Source organism: Eubalaena glacialis, chromosome 4, assembly GCF_028564815.1.
Source record: "Eubalaena glacialis isolate mEubGla1 chromosome 4, mEubGla1.1.hap2.+ XY, whole genome shotgun sequence".
NCBI classification, from domain to species: Eukaryota; Metazoa; Chordata; class Mammalia; order Artiodactyla; family Balaenidae; genus Eubalaena; species Eubalaena glacialis.
The window spans coordinates 118,966,232-118,993,259 of record NC_083719.1 but is presented as its reverse complement, the minus strand read 5'-3'; the positions used below and the strand labels follow the sequence as shown (position 1 = coordinate 118,993,259).

The 27,028-nt window shown below is 38.7% G+C and overlaps 1 protein-coding gene across 16 annotated transcripts in view; it reads right to left on the bottom strand.

Annotated features, from left to right (window-relative positions):
• The window catches only part of LOC133090991 (protocadherin gamma-C3), a 165,033-nt gene that overhangs the window by 41,675 nt on the left and 96,330 nt on the right, over positions 1–27,028 (bottom strand). The window lies entirely within an intron of this gene.

Genomic DNA, 27,028 nt, shown 5'->3' with positions numbered 1-27,028 from the left:
TACATTAAATGTAAGTGATCTGAACATGCCAATTAAAGATCAGTGGTGGATAAAACAGCCTCAACTATGTCCTTCTACAGAAAAAATACTTTATATATAAAGAATTGAAAAAGATATACTATGCAGCACTAACTATAAGAAATCTGGAGTGGCCAGGTTAATATCAGAAAAAATTAGGCCTTAAGACGAGACATATTAGCAGAGATAAAGAGATATTTCAAAATGACAAAAAGGTCAATGTATCAAGTATCAGGAATATTTAACAATCTCATATGTCTATTTACCCAAAGAAAATTAAAAGGGACAAAGAGGGACATTATATAATGATAAGAGTGTCAGTCCACCAGGAAGACATAGCCATCTTAAATGTGTATGCACTTAACAACAGAACTTCAAAATACATTAAGCAAAAACATATAACTGAAAGGTAAAATAGACAAATCCACCAAAATATAGGTGGAGACTTCAATTTGACAACAATTGACAGAACTACTAACAAAAATGTGTAAGAAGTGAACATTTGATAAAACTTTTTCAATAATTGATAGAATTACTAACTAGAATATCAAAAAAGTGAGGAACACCATTAACTTATAAGGCCTAATTGACACTTACAGAACATCCCCCCCACCACAAAACAGAATACATATTCTATTCAAGCACCCATGGAACATTCTGATTGTATCCAGGGTCAGAAAACAAAGCTCAACAATTTTAAAAGAATGGAAATCACACAAAATATACGCTCTGAACATCCTGAAATTAAACTAAAATTCAGTAACAGAAAGTCAACAGGAAAATCGCCAAACATTTGGAAATAAACACAATTCTAAATAATCCATGGGTTAAAGAGTAAGTCTTAAAGAAAATTTAAAAATACACTAACTGAATGAAAATGAAGATATAATGTATCAAAATTTATGGGATGCAACTAAAGCATTCCTAGAGGGAAATATATAGCACTAAACAAAGATTAAAATTCTCAAATCAATAAACTATGATCTCACCTCAAGAAACTAGAAAAAGAGCTAAATAAACACAAAGCAAGCAGAAGCAAAAAATAATAAATTCAATAGCAGAAATCAATCAAATTGGGACTTTCTGGTGGCGCAGTGGTTAAGAATCCACCTGCCAATGCAGGGGACATGGGTTCGAGCCCTGGTCCAGGAAGATCCCACATGCCGTGGAGCAACTAAGCCCGTGCGCCACAACTACTGAGCCTGCACTCTAGAACCCGCGTGCCTAGAGCCCATGCAACAAGAGAAGCCACCACAATGAGAAGCCTGTGCACCAGACCAAAGAGTAGCCCAGGCTCGCCGCAACTGGAGAAAGCCCGCGTGCAGCAACGAAGACCCAACGCAGCCAAAAATAAACAAATAAATAAATTTATTTAAAAAAAGAAATCAATCAAATTGAGCTCCTAGGTATATGTCCAAGATAAATTAAAGCATATGTTCATAAAAAGACTTGTAGCAAATGTTCATAGCAACATTTTTCACAATAGCCCTAAACTGGAATCAACCCAAATGTCCATCAATGGTTAAATGGATAAACAGAATGTGGTATAACCTTACAATGAAATACTATTCAACAATAAAAGGAATGAAGTGCTGATACATACTACAATATGGAAGAACCTCAAAAACATTATGCTAAGTGAAAAAAGCCAACACAAAAAACTATGTATTTTATATGAAATTTCTACAAAAGGAAAAACTATAGAGACTGAAATCAAGTCAGTGGTTGCCTGGGGCTCAGCGTGGAGTGGGAATTAACTGCAAACAGACATAAAGGAAGTCTCTGGGGTAAAGGAAATGTTCTAAAACTGGATAGTGAGGATGGCTGCATAGCAGTACAAAGTACTAAAACTGGTCTAACTTGTCACCCTTAAAATGGGTGAAGTTTATGATATGTGAATTATACCTCAATAAAACTATTTTAAAAGAAAAAATAGAAATCAATAAAACTGAAAACAGAAAAGCAATAGAGAAAATCAATGGCACAAAAAGCTGGTTCTCTGAAAAGCAGTAAAACTGGTAAACTGACAAACTCTAGCAAGACTGACAAACCAATATCCACAATGAAACAGGATATCACTACAGACCCAACAAACATTAAAAGGACTATAAGGGAATATTATGAACAACTGTTTGCATCTAAACTTGACAGTTTAGATGAAATGGACCACTTGCTCAAAAATAAAAGCTGCCACAACTTACCCAATATAAAATGGATTATCTAAGTAGTCCTATAGCTAGTAAAGAAATTGAATTCATAGTTTAGAAATTCCCCAAAAGAAATCTCTAAGCCCAGATGGTTGTACTGGAGAATTCTACCAAATTTTTAAAGAAGAATTAGAACCAATTCTACAATCTCTCTGAGAAAATAGAAGAGGAGAAAATACTTTCCATTTCATTTTATGAAGCAACCATTACCCTGATATCAGAAGGCAAACAAAGAAAGCACAAAAAAAAGAGAAAACTACAAACCAATATTCCTTGTAAATGTAGGTACAAAAACCCTTTACAAATCATTAGCAAATAGAATTCGGCAATATGCAAAAAGAACTACACTTCATGACCAAGTGGAGTTTATTCCAGGGATGCAAGCCTGGTTCAATATTTGAAAATTAGTTAATGTAATTCACTATATCAACAGGCTAAATAAGAAAAACCACATGATCATATACATTGATGCAGAAAAAGCACGTGACAAAATTTAACACCCATTTATGAAAAAGAAAAAGACACTCTCAGAAAACAAGGAATAGGGGAGGGCTTCCCTGGTGGCGCAGTGGTTGAGAATCTGCCTGCTAATGCAGGGGACACGGGTTTGAGCCCTGGTCTGGGAAGATCCCACATGCCGCGGAGCAACTAGGCCCGTGAGCCACAACTACTGAGCCTGCGCGTCTGGAGCCTGTGCTCCACAACAAGAGAGGCCGCAATAGTGAAGAGGCCCACGCACCGCAATGAAGAGTGGCCCCCACTTACCGCAACTAGAGAAAGCCCTCGCACAGAAACTAAGTCCCAACACAGCCAAAAATAAATATAAAAATAAATAAATAAATAAATAAACAAACAAACAAGGAATAGGGGAGATCTTCCTGAACTTAATAAAGAGCATCCACACAAACCTAAAGCAAACATTATACTTAACAGTAAAAGACTAAATTCCCCCCACCTAAGGTTAGGAACAAGCCAAAGATGTCCACTGTCACTATTCTTTTTCAGCATAATGCTAGAAGTTCTAGACAGTGCAGTAGGCTAGGAAAAGAAAGGACATGCAGATTGAAACAAAGAAGTAATACCGTGCTATCTGCAGATGACATGATTGTCTACATAAAAAATCCCAAGGAATCTACAAGAAAACTCCTACAACCAGAAAGTGACTTCAGCAAGGTCATAGGATACAAGATCAACATATTAAAATCTATTCTATTTCTACATACTGTCAATGAACACGTGGAATTGGAATGAAAAACCCAGCACCATTTACAATGAACCAGAAAGTGACTTCAGCAAAGTCATAGGATACAAGATCAACATATTAAAATCTATTCTATTTCTATATATTGTCAATGAACACGTGGAATTGAAATGAAAAACCCAGCACCATTTACAATTGTTCAAAAAGTGAAATTCTTAGATATAACTCTAACAAAATATGCACAGAACTTGTAAGCTGAAACTTAAAAAATGCTGATGAAAGAAATTAAAGAGTAAATAAATGGAGAGAGTGACATACAATGTTCATGGATTGGAAGACTCAATATAGTAAAGATGTCAATTTCCCCCACTTTGATCTCTAGGTTGTGACTCCTATCAAAATACGAGCAAATGTTTTGTAATATAGACAAGCTTATTCCAAAATTTATATGTAAAGGCACAGGCCCTGTAGAATAGCTAAAACAATCTTCAAAAAGAAGAAAAAGTGGGAGGTGTTACTCTAACGAATTTTAAGACTTACAAAATATTATAGCAATCAAGACAGTGTCGTGTTGGAAGAGAGACACACACATAGTGCAACAAAACAAAACAGAGAACAGGGAAATAGACCCACACAAGTAAGGCCAACTAGTTTTTTTTTTTTAAGCCATAAAAATTTACTGGTTCACACAACTCAAGTCCAAAGCAAGTAGGTGTCATGATTAGTTTGCTCCAGTAGCATAAATATGTCACAAAGGACCTGATTTCTTTCCTTCCTCTATTTAACATACAATGGTATTCTTCCTGGTATAGCTCCACACTAAGGCTGCCTGCCTCCTCTGTGGTCTTAACGTGGTTGCTACTAACTCCTGCATGCTTCCATTTCCTGAGGAATAAAAAACATCTTTCTTGGGACTTCCCTGGTGGTGCAGTGGTTAAGAATCCGCCTGCCAATGCAGGGGACACAAGTTCGAGCCCTGGTCTGGGAAGATCCCACATGCCGTGGAGCAACTAAGCCTGTGTGCCACAACTACTGAGCCTGCACTCTAGAACCTGCGAGCCACAATTACTGAAGCCCGCAGCTCTAGGGCCCGTGCTCCACAACAAGAGAAGCCATCACAATGAGAAGGCTGAGCACCACAACGAAGAGTAGCCCCTGCTCGCCGCAACTAGAGGAAGCCCACGTGCAGCAATGAAGACCCAATGCAGCCAAAAATAAATAAATTTTAAAAAACAAACAAACAAAAAACATCTTTCTTAAATCCCAGCATACCCCTCCCTTCAACTTAGTTTGGCCAAGTGGTTTTCTTGTTGTTTTGGGTTGGTTTTTTTTTTTTTTTGGCCACGTGGCTTGCTGGATCTTAGTTCCCCAAACAGGGATGGAACCAAGGCCATGGCAGTGAAAGCACTGAGTCTTAACCACTGGACCACCAGGAACTCCCATGGCCAAGTGACTTTTGACAAAATTGCAAAAGTGATTCAATGTAGGAAGTGTAGTCCTTTCAACAAATGGTACTGAAACAACTGGTCATCCATAGATAAAAAATTGACTCTCAACCTAAAGATAGAATATGCTTTTTATTTCTTGGATAAATACCTAAATATCCCCTATGTTAGAAGATAACATGGAGAAAAATCTTCAGGGCTTAGGATATGTGAACAGTTTTTAGACCTGACACCAAAAGCATGATCCAAAAAATAAATTGCACTTCACTGAAACTTAAAACTTTTGCTTTAGGATGATCCTGTTAAGGGAATGAAAAGACAAGCTATAGACTGGAAGACAATATTTCCAAACCACGTATCTGACAAAAGACTCATACGTAGAATATATAAATAACTCTCAAAATTCAACAGTAATAAAAAATCCAAATAGAAAATGGGCAAAACACAAAAACAGACGTCTCACTGAAGAAGCGATGACAAATAAGAATATGAAAAGATTCAATATCATTAGCCATTACAGAAATGTAAATTAAAACCACCAAGAGATATCATACACTTATTAGAACTGCTAAAGTAGAAAACAGTGACAGGACATTGGTTCAAGATGGCAAAGTAGAAGGATGTGCGTTCACTCCCTCTTGCAAGAGCACTGGAATCACAAGTAACTGCTGAACAATCATTGACAGGAAGACACTGGAACTCACCAAAAAAAATACCCCACATCCAAAGACAAAGGAGAAGCCACAATGAGATGGTAGGAGGGGCGCAATCACAATAAAATCAAATCCCATAACCTCTGGGTGGGTGACTCACAAACTGGAGAACAATTATACCAGAGAAGTCCACCCACTGGAGTAAAGGTTCTGAGCCCCACGTCAGGCTTCCCAACCTGGGGGTCTGGCACTGGGAGGAGGAATTCCCAGAGAATCAGACTTTGAAGGCTAGTAGGATTTGATTGCAGGAGTTTGACAGGACTGGGGGAAACAGAGGCTCCACTCTTGGAGGACACACACAAAATAGTGTGCATATCAGGACCCAGGGGGAACGAGCAGTGACCCCATAGGAGACTGAACCAGACCTACCTGCTAGTGTTGGAGGGTCTCCTGCAGAGGCAGGGGGCAGCTGTGGCTCACCACAGGGACAAGGACACTGGCAGCAGAAGTTCTGTGAAGTACTCCTTAGTGTGAGCCCTTCTGGAGTCCCGCCATTAGCCCCACCAAAGAGCCTGTAGGCTCCAGTGCTGGGTCGCCTCAGGCCAAACAACCAACAGGGAGGGAACTCAGCCCCACCCATCAGCAGACAAGTGGATTAAAGTATTACTGAGCTCTGCCCACCAGAGCAACACCCAGCTCTACCCACCACCAGTCCCTCCCATCAGGAAGCTTGCACAAGCTTCTTAGATAGCCTCATCCACCAGAGGGCAGACAGCAGAAACAAGAAGAACTACAATCCTGCAGCCTGTGGAACGAAAACCACAGTCACAGAAAGATAAACAAAATGAAAAGGCAGAGGACTATGTACCAGATGAAGGAACAAGATAAAACCCCAGAAAAACAGCTAAATGAAGTGGAGATAGGCAACCTTCCAGAAAAAGAATTCAGAATAATGATAGTGAAGATGATCCAGGACCTCAGAAAAAGAATGGAGGCAAAGATCGAGAAGATGCAAGAAATGTTTAACAAAGACCTAGAAGAATTAAAGAACAAACTCCTAGAAGAATTAAAGAAAAAGCAATGAGAGATGAACAATACAACAACTGAAATGAAAAATACACTAGAAGGAATCAATAGCAGAATAACTGAGGCAGAAGAACAGATAAGTGACCTGGAAGACAAAATGGAATTCACTGCTGTGGAACAGAATAAAGAAAAAAGAATGAAAAGAAATGAAGACAGCCTAAGAGACCTCTGGGACAACATTAAATGCACCAACATTCACATAATAGGGGTCCCAGAAGGAGAAGAGAGAGGGAAAGGACCCGAGAAAATATTTGAAGAGATTATAGTTGAAAACTTCCCTAACATGGGAAAGGAAATAGCCGTCCAAGTCCAGGAAGTGCAGAGAGTCCCAGGCAGGATAAATCCAAGGAGAAACATGCCGAGACACATAGTAATCAAACTGACAAAAATTAAAGACAAAGGGAAAAATGACAAATAACATACAAGGGAACTCCCATAAGGTTAACAGCTGATTTCTCAGCAGAAACTCTACAAGCCAGAGGGAGTGGCATGATATATTTAAAGCGATGAAAGGGAAGAACCTACAACCAAGATTACTCTACCCGGCAAGGATCTCATTCAGATTCGACGGAGAAATCAAAAGCTTTACAGACAAGCAAAAGCTAAGAGAATTCAGCACCACCAAACCAGCTCTAGGGACTCCCCTGGTGGCGCAGTGGTTAAGAATCCGCCTGCCAACGCAGGGGACATGGGTTCAAGTCCTGGTCTGGGAAGATCCCACATGCTGCCAAGCAACTAAGCCCGTGTGCCACAACTACTGAGCCTGTGCTCTAGAGCCCGCGCACCACAACTACTGAGCTCACATGCCACAACTACTGAAGCCCTTGGGCCTAGAGCCCGTGCTCCACAAAAAGAGAAATCACCGCAATGAGAAGCCCAAGCACTGCAATGAAGAGTAGCCCCTGCTCGCTGCAACTAGAGAAAGCCTGCGCACAGCAACGAAGACGCAATGCAGCCAAAAATAAATAAATTAAAAACAAAAAACAAACAAACAAAGATACAGCTCTACAACAAATGCTAAAGGAACTGCTCTAAGTGGGAAACACAAGAGAAGAAAAGGACCTACAAAAACAAACCCAAAACAATTAAGAAAATGGTCATAGGAACATACATATCGATAATTACCTTAAATGTGAATGGATTAAATGCTCCAACCAAAAGACACAGGCTTGCTGAATGGATACAAAAACAAGACCCATATATATGCTGTCTACAAGAGACTCACTTCAGACCTAGGGACACATACATACTGAAAGTGAGGGGATGGAAAAGGATATTCCATGCAAATGGAAATCAAAAGAAAGCTGGAGTAGCAATACTCATATCAGATAAAATAGACTTTAAAATAAAGAATGTTACAAGAGGCAAGGAAGGACACTACATTATGATCAAGGGATCAATCCAAGAAGAAGATATAACAATTATAAATATATATGCACCCAACATGGGAGCACCTCAATACATAAGGCAAATGCTAACAGCTATAAAAGAGGAAATCGACAGTAACACAATAATAGTGGGGGACTTTAACACCTCACTTACACCAATGGACAGATCATCCAGGCAGAAAATTAATAAGGAAACACAAGCTTTCAATGACACAATAGACCAGATAGATTTAATTGATATTTATAGGACATTTCATCCAAAAACAACAGATTACACTTTCTTCTCAAGTGCACACAGAACATTCTCCAGGACAGATCACATCTTGGGTCACAAATCAAGCCTTGGTAAATTTAAGAAAATTGAAATCATATCAAGCATCTTTTCTGACCACAACGCTATGAGATTAGAAATAAATTACAGAGAAAAAAACCCGTAAAAGACACAAACACATGGAGTCTAAACAATACGTTACTAAATAACCAAGAGATCACTGAAGAAATCAAAGAGGAAATAAAAAAATACCTAGAGACAAATGACAACGAAAACACAATGATCCAAAACCTATGGGATGCAGCAAAAGCAGTGCTAAGAGGGAAGTTTATAGCAGTACAATCCTACCTCAAAAACAAGAAATCTCAAACAATCTAACCTTACACCTAAAGGAACCAGAGAAAGAAGAACAGAGAAAACCCAAAGTTAGTAGAAGGAGACAAATCATAAAGATCAGAGCAGAAATAAATGAAATAGAAACAAAGAAAACAATAGCAAAGATCAATAAACAAAATTGATAAACCTTTAGCCAGACTCATCAAGAAAAAGAGCGAGAGGACTCAAATCAACAAAACTAGAAATGAAAAAGGAGAGGTTACAACAGATACTGCAGAAATACAAAGCATCATAAGAGACAACTACAAGCAACTCTATGCCAATAAAATGGACAACCTGGAAGAAATGGACAAATTCTTAGAAAGGTATAACCTTCCAGGACTGAACCAGGAAGAAACAGAAAATACGAACAGACCAATCACAAGTAATGAAATTGAAACTGTGATTAAAAATCTTCCAACACACAAAATTCCAGGACCAGATGGCTTCACAGGTGAATTCTACCAAACATTTAGAGAAGAGCTAACACCCATCCTTCTCAAACTCCTTCAAAAAACTGCAGAGGAAGGAACACTCCCATACTCATTCTATGAGGCCACCATCACCCTGATACCAAAACCAGAGAAAGATACTACAAAAAAAGAAAATTACAGGCCAATATCACTGATGAACATAGACACAAAAATCCTCAACAGAATACTAGAAAACAGAATCCATCAATACATTAAAAGGATCAAACACCATAATCAAGTGGGATTTACCTCAGGGATGAATGATTCTTCAATATATGCAAATAAATCAACGTGATACACCATATTAACAAACTGAAGAATAAAAACCATATGATCACCTCAATAGATGCAAAAAAAGCTTCTGACAAAATTCAACACCCATGTATGATAAAAACTCTCCAGAAAGTGAGCAGAGAAGGAACCTACCTCAACATAATAAAGGCCATATATGACAAATCCACAGCAAACATCATTCTCAAAATCATGAAAAACTGAAAGCATTTCCTCTAAGATCAGGAACAAGACAAGGATGTCCACTCTCACCACCATTATTCAACATAGTTTTGGAAGCACTAGCCATGGCAATCAGAGAAGAAAAAGAAATAAAAGGAATCCAAATTGGAAAAGAAGAAGTAAAACTGTCACTGTTTGCAGATGACATGATACTATACGTAGAGAATCCTAAAGATGCCACCAGAAAACTACTAGAGCTAATCAATGGTAGAGTTGGTAGAGTTCCAGGATACAAAATTAATGCACAGAAATCTCTTGCATTCCTATACACCACCACCAAGAGACCAGAAAGAGAAATTAAGGACACAATCCCATTCACCATTGCAACAAAAAGAATAAAATACCTAGGAATAAACCTACTTAAGGAGGTGAAAGACCTGTGCTCAGAAAACTATAAGACACTGATGAAAGTAATCAAAGATGACACAGATGGAGAGATATACCATGCTTTTGGATTGGAAGAATCAATATTGTGAAAATGACTTTACTACCCAAAGCAATCTACAGATTCAATGCAATTCCTATCAAATTACCAATGGCATTTTTTTTACAGAACTAGAACAAAAAATCTTAAAGCTTGTATGGAGACACAATAGACCCTGAATAGCCAAAGCAGTCTTAAGGGAAAAAAACAGAGCTGGAGGAATCAGACTCCCTGACTTCAGACTATACTACAAAGCTACAGTAATCTAGACAATATGGTACTGGCACAAAAACAGAAATATAGATCAATGGAACAGGATAGAAAGCCCAGAGATAAACCCACGCACCTATGGTCAACTAATCTATGACAAAGGAGGCAAGGATATACAATGGAGAAAAGACAGTCTCTTCAATAAGTGGTGCTGGGGAAAATGGGCAGCTTCCTGTAAAAGAATGAAATTAGAACACTCCCTAACACCATACACAAAAATAAACTCAAAATGGATTAAAGACCTAAATGTAAGACCAGACACTATAAAACTCTTAAAGGAAAACATAGGAAGAACACTCTTTGACATAAATCACAGCAAGATCTTTTTTGACCCACCTCCTAGAGTAATGGAAATAAAAACAAAAATAAACAAATGGGACCTAATGAAACTTAAAAGCTTTTGCACAGCGAAGGAAACTGTAAACAAGATGAGAAGACAACCCTCAGAATGGGAGAAAATGTTTGCAAACGAATCAATGGACAAAGGATTAATCTCCAAAATATATAGACAGCCCATGCTGCTCAATATTAAAAAAACAATCAACCCAATTTAAAAAATGGGCAGAAGACCTAAATAGACATTTCTCCAAAGAAGACATACAGATGACCAAGAGGCACATGAAAAGCTGCTCAACATCACTAATTATTAGAGAAATGCAAATCAAAACTACAATGAGGTATCACCTCACACCGGTTAGAATGGGTATCATCAGAAAATCTACAAACAACAAATGCTGGAGAGGGTGTGGAGAAAAGGGAACCCTCCTACACTGTTGGTGGGAATGTAAGTTGGTGCTGCCACTATGAAAACAGTATGGAGGTTCCTCAGAAAACTAAAAATAGAATTACCATATGATCCAGCAATCCCACTCCTGGGCATATATCAGGACAAAACTGTAATTCAAAAAGGTACATGCACCCCTATATTCATAACAGCACTATTCACAACAGCCAAAACATGGAAGCAACCTAAATGTGCATTGAGAGATGAATGGATAAAGAATATGTGGTAAATATATACAATGGAATACTACTCAGTCATAAAAAGAACAAAATAATGCCATTTGCAGCAACATGGATGCAACTAGAGTTTAGCATACTAAGTGAAGTAAATCAGAAAGAGAAAGATACCATGTGATATTACTTATATGTGGAATCTAAAATATGGCACAAATGAACCTATCTACAAAACAGAAACAGACTTACAGACATAGAGATCAGACTTGTGGTTGCCAAGGGGGAGGGGGGAGGGAGAGGGATGGACTGGGACTTTGGGGTTGGTAGATGCAAACTATTATATTTAGAATGGATAAACAACAAGGTCCTACTGTATAGCACAGGGAACTATATCTAATCTCTTGGGATAAACAATATGGAAAAGAATATTAAAAAAATAATGTATATATGTGTATAACTGAGTCACTTTGTTGTACACCAGAAATCAGCACAACATTGTAAATCAACTATACTTCAATTTAAAACAAAGTATGATGATCTGCACAGTGAAAAACACAAAACAGTGCTTAAAGTAATTAGATAATTCTTAAGAGACATACCATATTCATGGATTGAAAAATTCAATACTTTTTCCCAAATTGAAGCAATAGATTCTGATCAAAATCCAGAAGCTTTTTTTTTTAAACAAAGTGACAGGATGATATGAAAATTTATATGAAAATTAAAAGATCTAGAATAGCAAAAATAATTTGGAAAGGAAAACAAAATTGGAGAACTAACACTACCTGGTTTCAAGACTTTATTACAATGCTACAAATATATATGTATTAGAACAGAGATTCCAGGAAAAGACTCACATATATATGGTCAAATGATTTTTAAGGAGGTGCCAAGATTATCTAGTGGGGAAAGGATAGTGTTCTCAGCAAAATTTTTCAAAGGGACACCTGGATATCCCTTTGGAAAAATATGAAACTTTACCCTTACTTCACACCATAAAACAAGCAAAAACTCAAAATGAATCATACACCAAACTGTAAATGATAAAACTATAAAATTTCTGGAGGAAAACATAGGAGAAAATCATCAGAACTTTCAATAGGTAAAGACTTCTTAAACAGAAAATAAAAAATACAAATTATAAAAGAAAGAAACTGATAAACTGGACTTTATCAAAATTACAACTTCAGCTCTTCAAAAGACACTAAGAAAATGAAAAGTGAAGTCAGTCTTTAAGACAAGTCACAATAACCACAAAACATGTATGTGACAAAGAACTCAGATCTAGAATTTATTTTTGAAAACTCTCATAACTCAATTTTAAGAAGAAAAATAATTCAGTTAAAGATGAACAAAAGATTTGAACAGACTTCAAGAAGAAAATATACAAATAGTCAATAAGCATATGAAAAGATGTTCAATATCTTCAGTCAACAGGAAAACAAATTAAAGTCACAATGATACAGTACTACACACACAGTAGAATGGCTAAAATTTAAAAGTTTGGCAATAGGAAGCATCAATGAGGATGCAGAGCATGTGGAAGTCTCATACACTGCTGATGTGAGTGTAAAGTGATATCACAACTTTGAAAAATAGTTTTTCAGCTTCGTATAAAGCTAAATATAGACCTTCCATATTATATGACCCAGCAATTGTGCTTTTAGGTATTTATCCAAGAAATAAAAAACATATGCCTACAAAAAGACTTGTACATAAATGTTCATATCACCTTAATCCAGAGTAAAACCAAACTGGGAACAACCCAAATGTCCATCAACAGGTGGGTGAATACACAAATTGTGTTATCTATATAATACAATACTGCTCAGCAATAAAAAGGAACAAGCTACTGGTACGTGCAACAATGTGAATGAATTCCAAAAATAAGTTGAGCAAAAGAAGGCAGACACAAAAGAGTATATGTTGCAGGATTCCATTTAGATAAAATTCTGGAAGAAGCACAACTAATTTACAGTGACAGGAAGCAGATCAGTGATTGCCTGGAGCTGGGCATGAGAGGAATTGATTTTGAAGGGGCATGAAGGAACTTTTGAAGGTTATAGAAGTGTTCTGTATTTTGATTATAGCGGTGGTTACACAGGTGTGAATACTTGCCAAAATTCATTTAATGTATAATTTTAAGTTACATTTTATTATATATAAATTATACTGCAATGAAAATGATTTTTAAAATTTTTAAAGCAAAGTGCAAAAGAGTATATACAGTCAGTTCTCACTTTGCATGGTAGTGCAGGATGTAAAAATGACCATGCAAACTGAAACTGTGTAAAGTGATCTTAATAAACAATGGGGGAAATTAAGACTCTTCCATGATCTTTAAAAATGTTTTAATGAAAACATTAAAGAATCTCTTGTAGGGAAGTAAAATAGTAAAACTAATATTTATTTAGTACATTGTAATCTAAAACAGTAGAACCAGGGCTTCCCTGGTGGCGCAGTGGTTAAGAATCCGCCTGCCAGTGCAGGGGTCACGGCTTCGAGCCCTGGTCCAGGAAGATCCTACGTGCCACGTAGCAACTAAGCCCGTGCACCACAACTACTGAGCCCGCACTCTAGAGCCCATGAGCCACAACTACTGAGCCCACGTGCCACAACTACTGAAGCCCGTGCGCCTAGAGCCCGTGCTCCGCAACGAAGAGTAGCCCCCTCTTGCTGCAACTAGAGAAAACCCACGTGCAGCAAAGACCCAATGCAGCCAAAAAAAATAGAATAAAAAACAAACAAACAAACATTAGAACCACTGAGAATTAAAGGGTTTTATTTCTTAATAAAAAACTTAACAAGAAGAGCTTGAAGAGGGTTTGGCTTCCTCTAGTCCTATAACTTACAATACAGAGCAAGCATCTCTTTTATGCCTTGGCGAATTGTCATACACCTTTTTATGTTTGGATCAAATTCCAACATTTTATGTATCCTTTGAGCTTCGGTTACCATGATAACCGAAGTTTGAATTGCTTTTAGGAGACTCGTATTATTTCAACTGTGGTAAGTGAAATGTATGTATACTGTAACTGTTTAAAGCCAGGAATGACTGCATAGCATGTTACTTTTTGTGTAAGAAAGAAGACAATATAAATATATGTGTTTATTTTTTGCAAAAAGACACACAGTGAGTGGGTATGAACAAGGCAGAAGAGAGAGGGGAGGAGCAACAATTTCCTGAGTACACCTTAAAACAAACACTTTTGACTTTAATTATTAAATGTTTTACATATTCAAAAAGATACCAATCAACACTCTCAGCAATTTTAGAGTGTGGAAAAACTCTAAAATTGCATACAATAGAAATGAATAAACTTCATTTCAAATGAATAACATAACCATACTGCAAGTAACTTTGAACACTGTACTTTGACTGATAGAAGCCAGATACTATATTTTGAGTTGCCCTATGGGAGAGGTCCACATGGCAAGAAACTGAGGTAGGACTCTAGCTAACAGCCAGCAAGAAACTGAGGTCCTCATTCCGACAACCCATGAGGAACTGAACCATAGCCAGATTCCTGATCCACAAAACATTTAAGATAACAAATGTTTGTTATTTTAAACGATTAAGTTTTGGGCTAATTTGTTACACAGGAATGGATAACTAATATACTAACAAAAGATGCCTAGTTTAGATATAATCACGAGGAAGGATAAAACAAACCAAAATTAAGGGCATTCTATGATATAAATGGCTTATAGTCTTTTAAAAATGTCAGTGTAAGGCAAAACAAGGCTGAGGAACTGTTTCAGATTAAAGTAAACTAAAGAGACATGACAACTAAATGCATTGTGTGAGCCTGGACTTGAAAAAATTACTGTAAAGTATGGGTAAAGTTTGAGTACAGACTATAAATAATCATATTGTATCAATGTTAAACTTTCTTATTTTCATTATTGAAATTCAGTTATATAAAGAATGTCCTTGTTCTTAGAAAATACACAATGAAGTGCTCAGGAATAAGGAGACATGATATCTACAACTTACTCTCAAACAGTTCATAAAAACAGTAACCTGTGTACACTCATAAATACGTATACACATGTGTACACACACATAGGAATGATAGAGAATGAAAGAGAAATGATAAAGGAAATGTAGCAAAAGACAAAATATTAACAATAAGTGGGTAAAGTGTATACAGTTCTTTGTACAATTCTTGCAACCCTTCTATAAATTTGAAATTATTTCAAAATAAAAAGTTAAAAAAAAAACTTGCTGTGACGGTACCTATCAAAATTACAAGCCCATTTTTTTCTTTGACCCAGCAATTCCACTTCTGAAAATTTATCCCACAAATATATTGCATATGTACAAAATAATGCAGGTACAAGGCTATTCAATGCAGTTGTTTGTAATACTGAAAGACTGGAACAACCCAAGTATCAATTTATTAACCAGGAGACTGATTAATAGCACAATAGAATACTAAGCAGCTGTTTAAAAAAACAGCTTTCTTATGTATTAATATGAGAATATTTTTAAAGGATACATTGAGGAGTGAAGAAAGCAAGATATAGAACAATGTATATAGCATGTTATCTCTTTTGTAAGAAAAGTGGGGAAATAAAAACATACATCCGGGGGCTTCCCTGGTGGCGCAGTGGTTGAGAGTCTGCCTGCCAATGCAGGGGACACGGGTTCGAGCCCTGGTCTGGGAAGATCCCACATGCCACGGAGCAAGTAGGCCCGTGAGCCACAACTACTGACCCTGCGCGTCTGGAGCCTGTGCCCCGCAACAAGAGAGGCCGCGACAGTGAAAGGCCCGCGCACCGCGATGAAGAGTGGCTCCCGCTTGCCGCAACTAGAGAAAGCCCTCGCACAGAAACGAAGACCCAACACAGCCAAAAATAAATAAATAAATTAATTAATTAAATTTAAAAAACCAAACAAACATATATCCGTAATTCACCCACATTTGCATAAAGAAATGCTGAAAGGATACTTAAGAAACTAATTAAGTTTACCTCTACAGGTGTTAGGCTGCAGCCCGCAGGCCTACAAGCTCTGTACTTGCCCAACTGCAAGACTGAAGAAAAAGCCCGGAGACCGTGACAGAGACATCAATGATTTGTTGGATAGGGAATCCTACAAGTCAGAAGCAAAAGGTCGTGGAGCAACACTCCGCCATGAACAGCAGACAGCAAGCAGGACTGAGCAACAACCTTCGCTACTCACGGGAAATGGAGGTTACCATTTATAGGGGGAAATGACGTCAGGTTGGCTCATCAGTTACCAGGGAAACCAGCGGCTGGGGCAGGGGTCAAGCACGTAGTTACTGATTAAACCCTATGATTAAGAGGATTGGATAATCATGTGAGTAGGGTGTAAGTGATGCAGGGACTGGTCAGGCAGGGGATTTTCAGAGGGCAAGAGAACAGCCATCTTGAGTGGCCTGACCATACACTCCACCCCTACATACTCTGCGTGACCCTTACAATCTTGGTTCACCCCCTCTCCCACGATATCCCTGATGTCAGGTATGTAGAGGTGCACCGCAACCACACACCACAAATGCCACACAGACACCAGCAGCTGAAGAGTATCAAGAGTAAGACAGCTGGTATGTGAAAAACACTCATTCGCCATGTGGGCAAATTGTGGAGCCAAGCGCTTACCGAGTTGATGGAGAGGGAATCTATGGCAGGGTTGTCCTGGTCTAAAGCTTTCGTAGCAGAGGAAATACTGTGGGAGTTATTGGGTATATATACACAACACTGAGTCTGAATGAGAGCACAGGTCCCGCCTTGTGCTGCCATTAGCACGTCCAGAGCCATCCTGTTTTGAAGGACCACTTGTCTCATTTGGGTGGTCTCCTCAGACAGGAGGGTAATTGCATGTCTAGTATTATTTAAGGCAGCAGCTGTATGTTTAGCCAGGGCTTCTACTTGCCATTCTACATCAATAGAGGCATCTCGCTGCAGACCCAGCAACCAGACACATTTCACAGTGAGGCCGCCGCCGTTGCCCAGTCCGTGAACAGACTCCCTCTGCACAGGCTAGGGATGAAATGTAAGATTTTTAACAGGTACAATACAGAAAATATCATGACCTTTGAGCAAAATACAAGCAGTAACAGCACTCTGAGATAATACCACCCCTGCCTGTGGTTTTTTGTCTTGGCCTGCAGTACCATTACCGCCTGTCCACCCTCAGTACCCTCAGCTGGTGCTGAATACTGAAGAGGTGGTATAACAAGACCACGAGGCTAATATAATGCCGATGTTCTCTAGTTAGGGTCTCTGATTAATTACCTTAGTAGTTTAAGTGGGGCTGGGTAGAAGACAGGTGAAATCTATAAGTCCCTTTCTAATCCTATTCCCCACATACACTGTGGAGTATGCAAACCCAAACCACTGGGGACTTAACTGCCAGTCCCAGGGCCATTTTGTAATGTTTTCCTCTGGTGGGGAGATCTGGTGGCAAGTGCAAAAGTGAGTTATCGTCCTGACCGATAGTTGGCAATGGCCTTTCAGTGGTCGACAGTTGAACCAAGACGGTTTGACTAGTTGCCTCTGGGTTGACAAGCCATCGACACTGAGACAATTGCTCCTGGGATGTTCAGTTATAGGAGAAGGGGGAGAAGGAGGCTACCACTTATAGTGCAGTTGATGTCAGGTTGGTTCATCAGTTACCAGGGAAACCAGCGGCTGGGGCAGGGGGCAAACACATAGGTGATTAAGCCCTATGATTAAGAGGATTGGATAGTCATGTGAGTAGTGTGTAGGTGAAACAGGGACTGGTCGAGCAGGGGATTTTCAGAGGGCAAGAGAACAGCCATCTTGAGTGGCCTGACCATACAAGGGGGTAGGAGGAAACGAGTGGAATAGAAAAAGGACAGGAATGGGAATGAGAAAATACATGCCTATTATATAGTTTTGATTCTTGAACCATGTAAATGTGCTTCCTACCCCAAAGTAAAATAAATAAAAGAAAATTAGTAAGATTGAGGTAGATAGCAGACCTGTAAGGATTCAAAAAAGGTGTCCCTGAGATATTATTAACTGGGAAAAGCAGGTTGCAGAACAGTATATGTACTGTAAGACGATCCCTGTTGTGCAAACAAACAGCACACACATTTACATATACAGAAAAATGCTTGGAAGTATACATAATCAGGTATTAACAGTAGCGACCTCTTGGGGGTGAGTCTGGAGGCAAGGTGAGGGTGGTGAGGAGAATCTGATGTTTTATTTTCTTAAATCTCCTTTTAAATTGAAATATTGTATACATACAGTGAAATGCAAGGATCTTAAGTTCAATGAGTTTTGGCAAGTGTATACACCCATATAATCTACCCCCATCAAAATATGGAAAATTTCTATACCCTCAAGGGCAAAAGAAGTTCTATGATCATTAATACTGTTGGTTTCAGCTTAAAATGCTTAGTCACTGTTAATTCACTTAAGGAATATTTATTTAGAGCTTAATAGTGTCAAGCACTGTTACAGGCCTTAAAAACATAGCATGAAAAAATAAATAAATCCTTGTCATCTAGGAGCTATATACTTGCTGGTGAGAGAGAGCTAACACATTGATGAGGAAGCAAGTATGCACCAGATGAAAGTCATAGAACAAGAAGCAGTATCTTTTTTACAACGTTACTGGGGACTCTATAGGATGTTTAAGGTAGGTGTGGGTATACCATCTTCCAAGTATATTCACAATATTAAAATCCAAAAATTGTATTATTATTGCTATGTACTTTTTATCCTAAACATTCCTTATCTGAAATTTTACTGTTTGTAAGCCAAAAATTGATGGTGAAGAAAAACTGAGCTTAAAAATGTCCATGGAAAACATACAATCAAGTGAAAGAAAATTAAACAACAACAAATTTTAAAAGCCTGATAAGTTATAATCCAAACAGAATTCCAGAGGCAGAAAAGAACTGGGTACCAGGACTAGTCGCAAGAATGGGGTGAGTATGAATTAGAGACAGTGAGGTTCTCTGGGTGCTGGATGTTTCTAATAGTGAAAAAAAGATCAATAAGAAAAATAAAACACAGGAGTAGCTCTGCCATGAGCCCAAAAACATACCTGTGTAGAGCTATCAGGAAGTTTATCATGCTCAACCTGGTAAAGATCTACCCATCTGAAGGGATTATCACAATGGAAGAAATCAGAGTAAAAGAATGGTGACCATATGCCCAACCACACTCTTAATATCTGCACTTCGATGTTTCTCAGACTCTTAAACTTAACATGCTTACAACTAACTCAACTCTAGATTTCTTTGAAATCTACCCTTCTCTAGTCTTCCACATCTCACTAAATGGTACCTTTGTCCATCCAGTTCCTTAATTCAGAAACCTGGAAATAACTCTTATGCCCCCCTTATCATCCTTTATTCAGTGAACAATTTTTTATTAAGAATCTATCACGTGGGGCTTCCCTGGTGGCGCAGTGGTTAAGAATCCACCTGCCAACGCAGGGGACACGGGTTCGAGCCCTGGGCCGGGAAGATACCACATGCCGCGGAGCAATGAAGCCCGTGCGCCACAACTACTGAGCCTGCGCTCTAGAGCCCGCGAGCCACAACTATTGAGTCCCACGCACCACAACTACTGAAGCCCGCGCGCCTAGAGCCCGTGCTCCGCAACAAGAGAAGCCACCACATGAGACGCCCACGCACCGCAACGAAGAGTAGCCCCCGCTCGCCGCAACCAGAGGAAAGCCCACGTGCAGCAACAAAGACCCAACACAGCCAAAAAAAAATTAAATAAATAAAAAATTTTTTAAAAAAGGGGACTTCCCTGGTGGCACAGTGGTTGAGAGTCTGCCTGCCAATGCAGGGGACACGGGTTCGAGCCCTGGTCTGGGAAGATCCCACATGCCACAGAGCAGCTGGGCCCGTGAGCCACAGTTACTGAGCCTGCGCGTCTGGAGCCTATGCTCCGCAACAAGAGAGGCCGCGATAGTGAGAGGCCCACGCACCACAACGAAGAGTGGTCCCCGCTTGCCACAACTAGAGAAAGCCCTCGCATAGAAACGAAGACCCAACACAGACATAAATAAATAAATAAAATAAATTTTAAAAAAAAAGCTTGCCTTCAATTTTACTGCAGCCTCCTAATCAGTTTCTTGCCTAGAGTCTTCCTCAGTTCCAATCCACAGGATGGACTCTAAACACTACCTATAAATTTACCAAATCTAATATCACAGGTCAAAAACCTGTCATGTCTACTGCCTCAGGAACTAGTTAACCCTTCTCCTAGGAAAAAAAAAAAATCTGCCTGCCAATGCAGGGGACACAGGTTCAAGCCCTGGTCCAGGAAGATCCCACATGCCGCGGAGCAACTAAGCCCGTGCGCCACAACTACTCAGCCTGTGCTCTAGAGCCTGTGAGCCACAACTACTGAGCCCACGTGCTGCAACTACTGAAGCCCAGGCTCCTAGAGCCTATGCTCCCCAACAAGAGAAGCCAGTGCAATGAGAAGCCCGCGCACCACAACGGAGAGTAGCCCCTGCTCACCACAACTAGAGAAAGCCCGCACACAGCAACGAAGACGCAATGCAGCCAATAAATAAATAAATATAAATAGATAAATAAATAAATTAAAAAAAAAAAAGAATCTATCACGTGCCAGGCAATGATATGAAGAATATAATAATAAAGAAAACAGTCCCTGCCCTTACGGAATTTACATTCCACCCACTCCATTATTGTCTTGTTGGATATATTTCCTAAATACAGCTCCAATCTATCCATTTATTTCTTTTTTTGTATAAATTATTTTATTTTATTTTATTTTATTTATTTTTGGCTGCATTGGGTCTTCGTTGCTGCGCACGGGCTTTATCTAGTTTTGGTGAGCCGGGGCTACTCTTTGTTGCAGTGCGCCGGCTTCTCATTGCGGTGGCTTCTCTTGTTGTGCAGCACAGGCTCTAGGCACACGGGCTTCAGTAGTTGTGGCCCACAGGCTCTAGAGCACAGGCTCAGTAGTTGTGGTGCACGGGCTTAGCTGCTCTGCGGCATGTGGGATCTTCCCGGACCAGGGCTCAAACCCATGTCCCCGGCATTGGCAGGCGGATTCTTAACCACTGTGTCACCAGAGAAGTCCCTATCCATTTATTTCTATATCCACCGCCTTCCCTTGAATCCAGTCCAGCACCATTTCTTACCAGGAACGTAGTCTCCCCCCTGTTCTCCCTACTTCCATTTATAACCTTCATAAATCAATTCACCACACAGCAGCCAGAGTAATCTTTTAAAAATTTAAACCATATCTTGTCTCTGCCTTGTTTAAAACCTTTCAATAGCTCCTAAGTACAAGGTTACTTAAAATGTACCTCACTTACTTATTTTCCATTTCTAACCTCCCTAGCCCTTTTTAATTTGCTCACCTTTTCTTTTGTTTTTTAAAGGTCCTTTATACATGCTATTTCCTCTGCCTGACACTTTCTTCTTTAATCTCCTATAAGTTACCTAGCTAATTTATATTCATCCTTCAGATAGCACACTAAGAATCACTTCCTGAAAGAAGACTTACCTGACCCTTCAGACTAGAGTAGGCCTCTCTATTACAAGCTCTCTTAGCACCCGGTTTTTCTCCTTGGTGGCATTTATCAGGCTTGTAAAAGATCATATCATAGAATGGGGGCCCATTAATGCAGAAATCGTATCTGCCTGTTCATTGATGCACCCTTGGCACCTAGGACAATGTCTTGCATATAATAGGCAGTTAATAAATATTTGTTACAGAAATGAATGAATGATCCACTCTACTAGACTTGGGGCAGACACTAGTGTTTGCTCTGTTTTTGGGTGGACTCTTCCAACCTACTCCTGCACAGAATGTAAGCCTGAACTTACGTAGAGGTGATTTAAGCTTATACTATATTCTCTTACATTATATTCTCATACAGTATGAGAATAGAGCACCCTACACCTCTTGTTTTTCAAAAGCATATGCAATATACAAAAATCAATAGTTTTTCTGTAAACTAGCGATCAGAAAATGAAATAAGAAATACATTTTACAATAACATCCAAAAGCATCAAATGTGTAGGAATAATTTAATAAAAGATATATAAGACCTAAAACATTGCTGAGAGAAGTTAAAGAAGACCTAAATAAATGGAAATATGAAATATATACTATTCTCCTGGATTGGAAGTCTCAATATTGTTAAGATGACCACTCCACCAGTAGATTTATGGTTTCAAGGCAATCAATCCCATTCAAAATCCCTTCAGGCTTTTGCCCTCTAGAAAGTGACAAGACAATTTTAATTTATTTGGACAGGCAAAGAATTAAGAATAGTCAAAACAGTGTTGAAAAAGAAGAAAAAACTTGGGGGACTTACTACCTGACCTCAAGACTTATAAAGCTACAATAATCAAGACAGAGTGGTATTGGCAAAGGGATGGACAGATCAATGGCACATGATGGAAAGTCTAGAAATAGACCCATATATATAGATCAAATGATTTTCAACAGGGGTACCAAAGCAATTCAATAGGAAAAGGAAAATTTTTTTGACAAGTGATGCTGGAAAAACTGGGCATCCATATGGGAAAAAAGAACCTTAACCCCTACCTCACTGAATCACTGCCTCATACCACATATGCAAAAACTACTTTAAATAACGTAAATAGAAGAGTCAGTAGGTATAAAACAAGTGCCCCTTGTTCACCAGGAATATTCACTGCCTCCTCTAACATACTGCTAGAACAATGTTAAATAAGGTAAATCCAGTAAATGAAAGTGACACGTATTTGTTGAGATGCTTGCCTTTTCTTGGTTTCCAAGCTTTAGCAAACTTTTCAGGTGAGCATCAGAATCCAGGTTGAAGATGCCAAATTATCTGATTTGTTGAATTCCTTTTGGAGACCAACAGCCAGGTGGAATTTATAATAAAATTAACATATCTTGGACAACAAAACTCACATCAACAAGGAACCCTACCGTGACTAACCAATTAGACACACTCTAATGCATCTTCCTCCTAATATTCTCTTTCGACATACCAGTAATTCTCCTTTCACTCTGTTCAGTGTTTCCATATTATCCATTTTACGTATTTTCACTTTCCAAAGGTAACTGTTTTTCCCTTTTTGTGTGTGGTCGTTGTTGCTATATTTAGACGGCAAGCTTCCAAAAAGACTGACGGTAAAATATATAATGGAGAATTTTATATGCAAATGTTAGTGCATAATTTTTGAAGTGTTTATAAACTGCAAGTTTGGTGAAATGCCACACTACCATTATTGGGATCCATTTGTACAATTACCTGATTACAAGGAATGTCTCGATTTGGCATTCTGTGCTAGCTCAAATTCACTCAAAGTATTTGAATTGGCCACGGTGGAGTAGGAGATACGGCCATTGGGTCCCAGATTGGGATCTGAGGTGCAGACTTGGGCAATGGAGGTGCCAGGAGGGTTGTTCTCATCCACGTGGACCACTTAGGAGGCCTGACGGCAAACTGGAGCATTGTTGTTGACATCGCCACTGTGCTGTGTGATGCTTCTGCTGGAGGAGAGTGGTGCCTTACTTCTGTCAGCAGCTGTGATGGTAACATTGTACTCCAGGGTTTGCTCCCACTCTAGGGCCCCAACTGTTACAAGCTTGTAGTAATTATTGGTGAAAGAGTCAATTCTAAAAAGTGTATTTTCTTGTACCAGACATTTGACCTCCCTGTTTTCTCCTGAATCTGGATCCTGTGTTTTAAACAGAGCAGTTACTATCTGAGGTGCAGAATCTGCAGGAATTATTATGAAAATAGAAGTAAAAATAATCTCTGGGAGGAATTCCCTGGCAGTCTAGTGGTTAGGACCTCGTGCTTTTACTGCCAAGGTCGAGGGTTCAATCCCTTGTCGGGGAACTAAGATCCTGCAAGCCGCCAGTCGTGGCCGAAAAAAAAAACAAACTCCAGTACTTTGTCGTCATCATCTAGAATTTTGATCTCAACTACACTGGCAAACCAATCCCCCCACACACCCCCATTCCTTCCTTCCAAAACGATGGAATACTTTTTAATCTCTTCATATTCCGATGTACTTAAGGTTTTCATTTCTCCTCTACCATGATCAAGGCCAAACTGGATATGGGTACTCTGGGCTGCAAAGACATTCTTGATCTCCACCTTGATGCCCTTGTCCAGGTCAGTGGCCCTCAGCCTCACCATGGAGGTGCCTAGGGGCAGGTCTTCTTGAAGGCTGACCCTGTATACATTCTGGCTGAAATCGGAGGTTGAGGGGTTGCAGTTGGCGTCGACCACCAGGGTCGGGATCCGAATGGTTCTGCTTCTGGCGTTCCTCTCCATCTAATGCTGTCAGGACTAAGTGATGCGACCTCTGCTCTTCCCAGTCTGGTGGCTTCTCTAACACGAGTTCAATCTATTTGTTTCCACTGTTGGTCTCTTTTACTTCAAAGACAAATATACAGTTGCTCTTAGGGTGATAACTTTGTAAAGGAACTGCTTCCATCATCAGGATCTTTTGCAGGTACTATTGCAAATCTTGCTCCAGGCTGGATCAACTCACATATTTAACTCAATAGCACTCCTGCTGAACTGGGGAGTATTATCGTTTACATCTTGAATATCTATATTAATGTGAAAAACATTTAAAGGATTCTCAACTACCATTTATAAACGTATGATACAAAGTATAGTATGTGGGCATATCTGCTCCAGGTCCATCCTGTTACTCACAAGTAAATCTCCACTTTCTTCACTTGGAGTGAGGTATTCTTTTTCCACATTAACTTGCAGCTTCTGAGCCCATTAAGTCCTGGACACCTAGCCCCAGATCTCTGGCAAGGTGCGATTAGGAAAGTCACCCAGTGGAAATATTATGGGATCTCCTTGTTTACCCCTGTTTCTACATGGGCTGATAGCAGTGCTCTGAGTCCCTACTCTAGAACTGCAACCTGAAGAAATTAGAGGTCGAGGTTCTGAAGAGTTGAGAGCAAAGAGAAAGATGTTTCTCACTGGAATTTGCAAGTTGAAAAGCAGTAGTACAGTTTTATTCAGGCAATTCAATATTCTTGGAAATTTATATTCTCAATGACTCCAGCATATGAAATCAAAGCAATGACTTCTTTTTATTTCTTCTAGACATTTAAGAGTATTTTTAGATTGAATCTCTCTTCTTATTTTTTGGTGGGGGAAAAGGCTTTACTTTTTTCATGTACACAGTCTCAGGATGAACTATTGGTTGGATCTTCAGCTATAAATATATAGAAAGCTTCTAGCAAGTTTCACAACATAGAAATCTTATGGATTGTGGCACCTATTTAAAAAATTTGATAAATCTTCAGTTCCTTATCTTTATATAGATAGATCAGAGAGTTGGCTCTTATTAGGAGTTTGATGTAGAGGGAAAGCACAAGTAAAATGGATTTGCACTATGATTTTTCCCCAAGAGATTACTTTCTAATCGTTGAATTCAAGCCTTTTATTGAGTATTTAGAAGGTATACAAACCACTGTGTGAAATTCTTCAGAGACTTAAAGATGAACTAAGAAATTATGCTTGTCCTCAATGATTATTAAACATAGTAGATCTTTTTATGGCTTCTCTCAGAGAAATTGTGGAGGTACTGATTTCTTTTTACATATAGATAAATTATTTTATCTGCTCTATGGTCCATCTGATGGCAATTTCATCACATTTTCCTGAATTAGAGCTCTTCCAATTTGGTATACAGAAAACTTATCCTCTATCAAAGATTTTTTTCAATTATCTTTGCCATTGGCTATCTTTTCCTATCAGTGTTTTAAAAATGTGTCCTAAAGAGTGTGCTCTGTTATTGATAACTTTTCATTAGATATGGTTTCCTAAAAATGAACTCCAAATGTAACATTAGAGAATAAATCTGTCTCTTTCCTAATATATACAGTCATTAGTTTGATCAACATCCCGTCACAACTATGTGTTTGCTTAAAATTTTTAAAAATAGCTTTATTGAGGTATAATAGATATACAAAGAGTGGCACATATTTAATGTGAAGGCGTTTACTTTTTTGAACTTGATACCTTGCATAAGGATAAAGCAGATTTTTCACCAGAACTAATCAATTCATGATCACAGCTATACTCTGTTACATATAACTGAGAAAACTGTAATACAATCCACTCGTTTATCATTAGTCTTCTAATGCAGCTTAAAATAATCTATGGGTTGAGTAGTCTCAACAAGTTGTACAGACTCAGCAAGGATCCTAGGCCATTGCTGCTTCACGGAGGGTATCTCTCATAGAATGGAAGTGGGGGAAGAATGCTGATAGATTACATTCCAATTTTAGGTGCTATAAAATAGAGGAATTACAACTTTTAAGTTATAGCTGAATACTTTGATTAACTAGATTAAGTGAATGCATACCCACCTTCCACATAACACAAAGGAAGATAAGAAAAGTCCTTGACATAATTTCATTACTGAAACCAGAGGAAATACAAACATCCAAACCCATTGTCCAATTACTCTAAAAAAACCAATCAAAAAATAACCTAATTATCAATCCTAAATTATCAACAAATATCCTAAAGCTAAGATTGATATTTTGTGCAGCCATTAACTTAAATTCTCATGTGGGCAAAACCAAATAACTCCAGCTTTCAGGTTTTGGTGATCCATTTTCCATTTAAATCATCCTAGCAATTCTATTGGAGTAAATTGGTCCTTAAATAATAAGTTACACAGGACCCTTGTTTAAGTTAAACTATCATTCAGAGAGAGAAAAATTAACATTCATAAAATTGTCTCATCAAAAACAATCTTCCCC